This window comes from Carassius auratus, unplaced genomic scaffold, assembly GCF_003368295.1.
Source record: "Carassius auratus strain Wakin unplaced genomic scaffold, ASM336829v1 scaf_tig00022711, whole genome shotgun sequence".
Classification (NCBI taxonomy): domain Eukaryota; kingdom Metazoa; phylum Chordata; class Actinopteri; order Cypriniformes; family Cyprinidae; genus Carassius; species Carassius auratus.
The window spans coordinates 80,814-91,193 of record NW_020525212.1 but is presented as its reverse complement, the minus strand read 5'-3'; the positions used below and the strand labels follow the sequence as shown (position 1 = coordinate 91,193).

The 10,380-nt window shown below is 35.2% G+C and overlaps 2 pseudogenes; one reads left to right on the top strand and one right to left on the bottom strand.

Moving 5' to 3' along the window:
- The first annotated feature begins 575 nt into the window (after nucleotides 1-575).
- On the top strand, nucleotides 576-4,356 carry LOC113077507 (transmembrane protein 144-like; annotated as a pseudogene).
- A 309-nt stretch (nucleotides 4,357-4,665) lies between these two features.
- Nucleotides 4,666-5,964, bottom strand: LOC113077502 (mediator of RNA polymerase II transcription subunit 28-like; annotated as a pseudogene).
- Between the last annotated feature and the right edge of the window lie 4,416 nt (nucleotides 5,965-10,380).

Sequence of the window (10,380 nt, the reverse complement as noted above, 5' to 3'; positions counted from 1 at the left end):
GCCCCTTTTGCAATGACCTTTTGTGTCTTGCCCTCCTTGTGCAAGGTGTCAATGGTCGTCTTTTGGACAAACTGTCAAGTCAGCAGTCTTCCCCATGATTGTGTAGCCTACAGAACTAGACTGAGAGACCATTTGAAGGCCTTTTCAGGTGTTTTGAGTTGATTAGCTGATTAGAGTGTGGCACCAGGTGTCTTCAATATTGAACCTTTTCACAATATTCTAATTTTCTGAGATATTGAATTTGGGAAATAAAAATGAAAATAAATAAACAATTGAAATATATCAGTCTGTGTGTAATGAATGAATATAATAATATTATAATATAAGTTTCACTTTTTGAAGGGAATTACTAAAATTAACTTTTGATATGATATTCTAGTTATATGACCAGCTACTGTATGTGTGTATAATATAATATAATATACACACACAAACACACACACACACACATATATACATCCAGTAGGTTTTTCTTGTAGAATAAACCCCAACAGGGTGATCAGCAGCCCTGATGTGAAACTTATCTTGCTTTGAAAGCACACCTAAAGAGAGGAAGTTTGCTAATAATATTTAATTCATTTTCAGTTCACACTACTATGTATATGTGCAGGCATGTTTTTCCAATGGATTCTGTGTGCTGCTATATGGACGGTCTCCCTAGTGGTGAACATCATTCTTCATAGTCCAAAGTTTTGGCCTCTTGTTATGCTGGGGAGGAGCAATCTGGGCTACTGGTAAAATCTAACTATTTAATATGTTAATATAATTTGATTACTGCTTGACAAAAATAGTAAACACTAAAATAGTTCTCCTATTCTTGAAAGACTTTCTCATTTATACTGACTGAAATTCCTGTCCCGTGTTTGTTTGTTTTTGTCTAGGTAATATAACTGTAGTTTCCTATCGTAAAGACTATTGGGCTTGGTCTTGGTCTTCTCATATGGGCTTCATTTAATCTGCTTTAGGTTGGGCCAGCTCTCGGTAAGCAAAATTTCATTTCAGAATCCAGTCATTGGCAGCATAAACACACACACACTGATTCTTGCTGCTGATTTTAGGTTTGGTTGGTTTGGTATTGGTGCGGAGACTGTTTCCAAACCAGTTCTGAACTTCTGTGGAGCAGGTCTTTGTTTACTTAGGTAAATGTGCATGCATTCATTTTTTTATTCTTTTATTTTCAGAATGTGATGTCACTTGTAAGTCTCATTATTTGAAATAATGTCTGTTCTCTTCTTTTTCCTCCACTCTTTTTATTTCCCTCATTTTTGTATGTTTACAGTGCCATAGTTTTTTTCTTTGTGAAGACTGATGTACAAAGATCTGCAACATCTGAAGAAACACCATTACTAATAGACCATGTATGTTGACATAGTTTTTAAAAAATGTGATAAAATATCCTTTTTTTTCAAAGGGACATGGTGATGGGGTTAAAAAAAAAATAGAAAATTTATTTTTCACTTCTTTTTTTTTTCTACTGAGGTCTAAATTATTTTTTGCATTCCCCTGAGAAACTTTGCATTTGCCACTTAAAACTGTTCATCAGAATGCAAAATTTTGAGATTTAACGAAATGTTACTCAGAGGAACTGAAAACCATTTAAATATAATTTTCCCTCTCATCTCGTATTTTTTCTCCATTACCATGTTCCTTTAGAAGCTCTTTACATTCTTAAATATTTCATGTTTTGATATTCTAGTTAACAATGTTTTATTAATTTTATCCGAAGACCGTGAACTCTGACTCTGTCGTAGCAACAGATGATTCCTGGGTGGATGCATTAACACCACGCACCAAACGTCTTGTGTATGTACACATCTCACTTACATGACAACATGAGTAAATGTTTTTGTACTACTAGATATAGTATCAACAACAATAAATAAATTATTAAAATTTATAAGTATCTGTATACCGCATCTAACAGAAAAAATGCCTTTATGAATCCGTTTATATTAAGATGTTATGTGTTGCAGTGGATCGTTTCTGGCTGTTGTCGCTGGACTGCTGTATGGAGCATCATTTGTTCCAGTTCTGTACATTAAAAACCATGCATCAGATCCAGACAGCCAGTACAATGGGGCTAGCCAGTTTGGTAAATCAAGATGACCTCCTTATAAACATTGGTTGGATTCTTAAATATGAACTGTGATGTATTTTCTGTTTGTACGTAGATCTGGATTACGTCTTTGCACAATACAGTGGGATTTTCCTCACCAGTACTGTGTATTTCGTCCTGTACTGTGCCATCAAAAAAAACAAACCTCAAGTTTTTCCTAAAGCAGTGCTGCCAGGTAACACCATCACTTCAATTTAAAGGAACAGTTCGACCAAAAATTACATTTTGCTTGGAAATATACTGACCCCTGGGCCATACAAGATGTAGATGAGTTAGTTTCTTCATCAGATTTGGAGAAATGTAGCATTGCATTCAGTGTCTATTAAATGAATGCTCTACAGTGAATGGGTGCCGTCAGAATGAGAGTCCAAACATCTGATAAAACAACATCACAATAATCCACACCACTCCAGTGGATTACTGTGATGTTTTTAGCAGATGTTTGGACTCTCATTCTGACGGCACCCATCCATTGGTGAACAAATGATGCAATGCTACAATTCTCACAAATCTGTTCTGATGAAGAAATAAACTCCTCTACATCTTCAATGGCCTACGAGAGAGTACTTTTCATTAGCAATTTTGTATTTATATCTTTGACTGAACTACTCCGGTAATTAGCATTTCCTTTAGCATTGTTTATCTTTCTTCCACATACCTCTGTTGTTTCCTTGTAGGATTCCTTTCTGGTATCATGTGGGGTATAGCCACGTGCTGCTGGTTCCTTGCCAACAATTACCTCAGTGCTGTAGTCAGCTTCCCTATTATCACCACAGTGAGTGACCGAGCTCACAAGAACGCACATCTTTATGTACTTTTCACATTTTTTTTTTTTCCAATAATGTGCATTTGGTTCATTCCAGGTTCCTGGATTGATTGCAGCTCTTTGGGGTGTTGTAGTGTTCAAAGAAGTGAAGGTAAATACTTGTGTTCCCGCTGTCTATTGCTTTTACATTTTCATACTGAGCCCTTCATCTCCTCCTCTTCTCCCTCAGGGCTGGCGAAATTACATTGTTCTCATCATTGCTTTCTGTCTCGTTCTGTCTGGAGCATTACTGACTGCATTTTCAAAGATTTAAACCTACTTTTAGACAACAGCAGGAAATGTGAAGAAAAAGTTAACACTTTATAAGTTCTTCTTTAAAATCACTTCTGCTGTTTTATATATTTTGAATACTGTAAATGAGAGATTTATCATGCAGCTGAACATACTGAAGTGGAACAATATTGTTTATATCAGGGAGGGATATGGTCCTAAAATAGATAAGATACTTGAAATGTTCTAGCAATATTAGAACAGATGTTATGTTAATGTTATTGGGAACACAATTCAATATATTTGTGTTGTATTTGTAGTAACATACTTTTTAAAAGTCATGTTTACACTATAATGGACCTCATTTCACTGTATGTTTGCACGACAATGAAGCCCATTTTAAAACCATTTAGAACAAAAAAAAAAAAAAATTTGCATGACATTTTCATGAGTTTTGCACATTTTACCTTCAAATTATTTTTTTATTAAGTTTTTGTATTTCCAATTATTCCTAATGGTGATCCACGTGTACTGTAATACAGTATTTTTTATTTTACTGTATATTACATTTAAATGCTGCAGTGCAGTAACTATAAATATTTACTTTTCATGTTACAATATTTTTTTTTGACATTTGCAATGATATTGCATTACAAAAAATGTCATGTAAATATATTACAAAACAAATAAATGTTGAGAATGTCACATGCAAAAATGTTCATGGTTTTAACAGTAGGCTTTGTTTTCTTGTATATATAATCTCTTTCCTTTCTTTTGATTTTGAATAGTCATGATATTTTTGTCATTTTGGCTTGTTCTTTAGAAGTTTCACCCATTTATTGATCAATTAATTGCTGTTGGGTTTTTATTGTTGCCAAATTATATCAGAGGCCTTAGATTTTTATTTGTTGATTTGACTTTAACTTTACTAAAAGGGAAATACAATTAATTACAAACACAAGGTTTGTGGGTCGTTGAAAAATAGTTGAAAACTTGATACAGCATGTAATAAAGGAAGGAAGAAGATAAAAGCACTGAGCACAAAGAAAAAGTAATGTATAGTGCTGGACTGCCATGCCAGGGGATGAAGGAAGACCAAAGGGAACTTAAAAAAAAAAAAAAAAATCTGAATGTACTAATGTTCAACAAAACGTGTTTACTTCAAACTTTTCAAAAGGTGTTTTAATAAAATTTAAAAATCTTTCAAACTGATTTTTTTTTGTTTTTGGTCACTGTAGCTCAATGAACATATCTATATGAAACGTTAAAAATTTGATTTATTTGTCATATAACGTTTCCTACCTAACAAACTGAGTTTTAAGTAGGCTTCTGACTAATTGTCAAAGACTCTCTAGTTCTTCAAGATGACCTCCTCGTGAGAGATATGTGGAAGTGATGTCCTTTAGCACCTCTTGAAGCACATCATTGATGTATATTACAAAATCATCACGTACGAAGGCGTATAGCACAGTTTGCTCGACAGAGAGAGGGAAGGGGGTGTTGTGGACACGCTTCAGTTTGGTTTCATGGGAGCAGGGAGGATTGCTGAGGCCTGTTCCAGGGAGGCCAGTGGACCCTGGGGCAGTTCTGTGGGCTTCTTGTGCTGGACGTTGATGTCCTCCAACACTTGCTGCCAGTGATGGATCTTAGTAAGATGTTTCTGAATCAACATCTCCTTCCTTTGGAGTTCATTCTTCAGTTCTGATGCATCCTGAAATATAGAAACAGTTTATACTAAAGTATACAGTATGTTTCAAAGGTTGGAACGCAACTGTAAATGTTTTAAAAGGTTTCTGGACGAGGTGTGGGTTTAAAAGCAAAAATACGGGTTTTCACCTCTGTTCTGGTTTCTGTACAGACAGCTACAGTCTTTTCTGAAGGAAGAAACTTTCAGTCTGTCTGGCTACATCCAGAAGCTTCTGTTTACACTGATCCACTCCTGAAACGCAGAATCATGAAGGCAAGACTTTACAGGTCAAACCATTGTTAGTTTGTTTTTCATGCACGGGTCCATTTTAAGATTTCAGGCTGTTTCATCTTTGCAACAGGTCTTCCTTCAGATCAGTGGAAGGAAAACATCCAAATTACCCTTTATCTATTTGTGTAGATTTTAGTTGCAATACCTATCTTAAAAGGCAACTTTCTTAAAAATGAGTTTTGTCTCATGTACAGCCAGAAATATCCACTTCAGTAGACTTTTTACACCAAACATTTCAGGTTCACTGCTATCTATATAAAGGTTTATTTTTTTCTTTTTTCTGAGGAATTTTTTATATTTTATTTGCCTCATTTACATAATATTCTATTCCTAAAACATTTTTTTCTGGCTGTATTTATGGAATGATAAATAATTTGTGTATATATATATATATATATATATATTTTTTTTTTTTTTTTTTTTTTTTTTTTTTTTTTTTGCTTAATCTGTAAATTCTGTTTTTTTTTTTTTTTTTTGTAGCAGCTCATGGTATAAGGTATGAATATGGTAATTATTAAGTACTTATCAAAGTTCCCTGTAATTATTACTATTTTAAATAATAGCACCAGTCCTGATTTCTTCCTGGTTTGTTCCATTCACATAATCTTGACTCACAAGAGATGCAAAGCACGCCTGTAATGATAAAAACATTAAAGGACAGACGATTAAAAGACAATGTCTAGAATAACAAATATCTGCTAAAGTGTTATTTGTCCCTCTATTACCGGAGGGAGCTGTGAGAAGCCCTGGCTGACCTGGACCCCCGGGAGCTGCCGGTGCATGAGGTCCAGGAGGATGCTGACCAGGAAACATCCCGCCCATAGACGAAGCCATTTGTCCACTAAAACACTCCCCACAATCATTCTTCTTCTTCTAGAACTCGAGGAAGGCTAGACACATCACCGGTGTGTTACTGTACTCCTCAGTGTATCTGGATACAGCAATGCGAATGATTTGTGCATGCATGCAACATGTTTAATTATCATTATAAATGCTCTTAAAAGAAAAATGTTACAAACAACAAATTTCCACCACCGTCATTTCCGTCATCACATTTCTCAACCGCAATCGCATTATTTTCAACATTATTAACCTTCTGATGGAATGCATTGTGTTCTAACAATGAAATAAGCTTCAATCATTCAAATCGAAACAATAAATAAATAAATACTAAGGGAAAAATGGGCAAAAAAGTAGATTTTCTGTAAGATTTTGATTTAAATGTACATTTCTTTTAGAAATTGACAGATCTAAATACTCGGAAATTCATGCAAACATATAAATAAATGAGTAGATCCCTATCATTTAACCTCCACTCTCATTACATGGATGAGCTTAATCTGCACTCTTCCATAATATATTGCTGTATTCATTTTCTAAAAAGATGAAACAACTTTTTTCATTTAGACTATATGTCAATAATCACTTAAAATAAATAAATAACTGCAATTATATTATTGATGCTACTATCTATAAATAAAATTCCCAATGGGGAAATACATTACTGCAATTCCACTGTGGTACAGCATTGCCATGGAGACACTGATATTTTCTCAGTTTAGAGTAAATCTTGGACAAAGTTAAACTGTGAATAAAAGTATCTAATTTACTTCACGAAGAAGAAAAAAATCCCCTTGAAAAGATATGTATATGAATTAGGTTAATGTAATCGCATATAATAATTCATGACATGGATTTTTATCTTTTAAGGCTGAAAGGGTATTGTACATGACAATTATACATGCCTTGACATTAAAGTAGGCTATGCAAACTTCTTATCTGTTGCTGAATCTTATTCTGTATCCATGGTGACCTGAAAACCAGACTTCTTATTTTCAGCTTCATGCCGTTGCACATTGCTCATTACACACACGGATGGATAACAGCTCAAATTCACCCTTTTCACCTCCCCACTGACTTGGGCCTTTTAAAGAAAAGCTTGAGCAAAAGAACCAGGCAGATAAAAAGTGACAGCTCGCACAAACAGGTCAAAGAGAAAGTTCACTGACATTTAAAAGAGCTTGAGCTCCAGAGCTATGAAATTGGCAGAAAAATCTATAGAGCATCTGTCTAGTTGTCATTAAGTATTAGAATAATGTTGCAAAGCCTTTTCATCATTACAGTATATATGATAATATTGACTTTTATCCACAAACTTGAACGCACTTTTAGTCATTAAAGTTCTTCCACCAGGTGGCGCTGCTCTATCCGCGAAGAGAGAGTTCATTGGGGGTAATGGAAATATTTCCACAGCTTTTGTCAGGTAGGTTTATTTTTAAACGCCAGATGATGAGAACTTACAGTCTTGGCTACAAAAAGATAATTTTAAGAAACTTTCCAAAAATTGTAGGTTTGTATAGGCTAAATGTTCTCTTAGACTGCATGTGACAAACTGAACTTGCATTGACCTGACGTCTTTGTCCTGAGAACATGCCAGGGTGATTTACTGTGTTCACTTGTTTACCCAGCAGCTATGATATGATATTGAAATTTCAATTTGGAGGATATAATTCACTGTTATTTATGAGGGTTTTGAACTAGGCTATAGGATAGAAACCATCACGTGACAGTTTGCCTGCGTGAGTCCCAACTAACAGGGAACGTCCTCAGAACTTTGGCTAATATTCTCAAGATTCTCTGAACGTTCTAAACAAATATTCTTCCAGAAACGCCAATAGAACTCTTTCTCAAAGTTTTCTGGTTTGCCTTAACGTTCTAAAGACCTCAGCACACACACACATACAAAATGTTATTTCTACATATTTCTTGTAACTTTTTTTTTTAAACGAATTAACATGAACCATTTAGCGGACTTGGATGTTTGTATGTTTTTTTTTTTTTTTTTTTTTTTTTCTCAGAACGTTTAACGTCAAAAACGTTTCATCTTACGTTTGCCTATTATTATAAAAAATTGTATAAAAAATAACGTTTCGTTTTCATTTAATGGAAACGTTAACAAAACCATTTTACACTAAAAAATGCTGGGTTGTTTCAACCCAATTTAACCCAGTGGTTGGACCAAGTAGAACAGTGTAGAACATATTTTGATTATCTGAGTAGGCCTAAAAGACGAAGAAGCATTTATTACTTATACACTGCAAACATTTTCCATTCTAAAGAACATTTTGGGCAATTTAACGGTTCTATGGATGTGAAAGGTTCTTCTACCAGTGAATAATTGTTATTTTTAAGAGAGCAAAAAGCCTCATATTTATCAAATCACTAGAGACCCGTTTTCATCATCTCTTGAGTAAGCTATGCGCGCTTCACAGCGTCGTGTGTGTGTTTTTGGACAGCCGTGGACCCCCGCGTCGTGCAGAGGCGCAGTGAAGCAGCGGTCAGTTCAGTGCGCGCGGGGAAGGGAAGTGTCAGTGCTGCACGCGCGTTCACTCATTCAGACTGATGGAGACTCGCGCGTGAAGCGCCGCAGGTAAGAGTCTGGCACGCGCAATCTCTTCACTCGATAGTCATTATTTCTGTTTTTCCGTGCGCGAAAATCTCGTAATATTAGACTATGTTAAAAACAACCAACCACGCAATTCCATTCAATCCTCCTCTATATGGTTGATGTTATTCTGTTCATTAAGATGCGATTCGCGTTTTGGTTCCAGGTGAAAATGCGGTGGAATATAGGATAGCTACATAGGTTTGGCAAATTTCATAATGGGTGATAAAACAAACTTTACGCGTCCAGACGCGCGAGACCGAGCGCAGCTTAGGGGCAAGAAGAAATGGATCATTAGCTTATGAGGAACGAAGCACCTGCAGGACTTTGATCTGTTTACGATACACTCAATGAAAGCACTTAACTCGTGAGTTTGCAGGCTAATAACGCGCAATAATTGATCTTAATGCTCTCTTCGAAACGGTCTCTCGTGGGAACAAGATCAGATGCCTCACACGCCTGCATGTTCTCCTTGGCTGGGCTTGTCTTTCTCTTTAGGATTTAATAGCACATATCTGATTGTTGCGAGGAGACATTAAGGTAATGTGTTGGTGAGCTCAAATCGAATCGATTTTTTTTGTCTTTTCAAAATTGTATTTCAACACAAAGATGCATATTATTGGAACTGCTTTCTGTGAATTTGTTTTTTATGGTGTTCTATAATACTGGGTGCAGACTGAAAATATCAAGGTTCATTGTGTGTCTTCATTAGGATGTCTGCTGCAGACATGTTTTCATCATTTTATAACATCATTTTTTTTTTTTTTTTTTTTTTTTTTTTTTGCTTAATCTGTAAATTCTGTTTTTTTTTTTTTTTTTGTAGCAGCTCATGGTATAAGGTATGAATATGGTAATTATTAAGTACTTATCAAAGTTCCCTGTAATTATTACTATTTTAAATAATAGCACCAGTCCTGATTTCTTCCTGGTTTGTTCCATTCACATAATCTTGACTCACAAGAGATGCAAAGCACGCCTGTAATGATAAAAACATTAAAGGACAGACGATTAAAAGACAATGTCTAGAATAACAAATATCTGCTAAAGTGTTATTTGTCCCTCTATTACCGGAGGGAGCTGTGAGAAGCCCTGGCTGACCTGGACCCCCGGGAGCTGCCGGTGCATGAGGTCCAGGAGGATGCTGACCAGGAAACATCCCGCCCATAGACGAAGCCATTTGTCCACTAAAACACTCCCCACAATCATTCTTCTTCTTCTAGAACTCGAGGAAGGCTAGACACATCACCGGTGTGTTACTGTACTCCTCAGTGTATCTGGATACAGCAATGCGAATGATTTGTGCATGCATGCAACATGTTTAATTATCATTATAAATGCTCTTAAAAGAAAAATGTTACAAACAAACAAATTTCCACCACCGTCATTTCCGTCATCACATTTCTCAACCGCAATCGCATTATTTTCAACATTATTAACCTTCTGATGGAATGCATTGTGTTCTAACAATGAAATAAGCTTCAATCATTCAAATCGAAACAATAAATAAATAAATACTAAGGGAAAAATGGGCAAAAAAGTAGATTTTCTGTAAGATTTTGATTTAAATGTACATTTCTTTTAGAAATTGACAGATCTAAATACTCGGAAATTCATGCAAACATATAAATAAATGAGTAGATCCCTATCATTTAACCTCCACTCTCATTACATGGATGAGCTTAATCTGCACTCTTCCATAATATATTGCTGTATTCATTTTCTAAAAAGATGAAACAACTTTTTTCATTTAGACTATATGTCAATAATCACTTAAAATAAATAAATAACTGCAATTATATTATTGA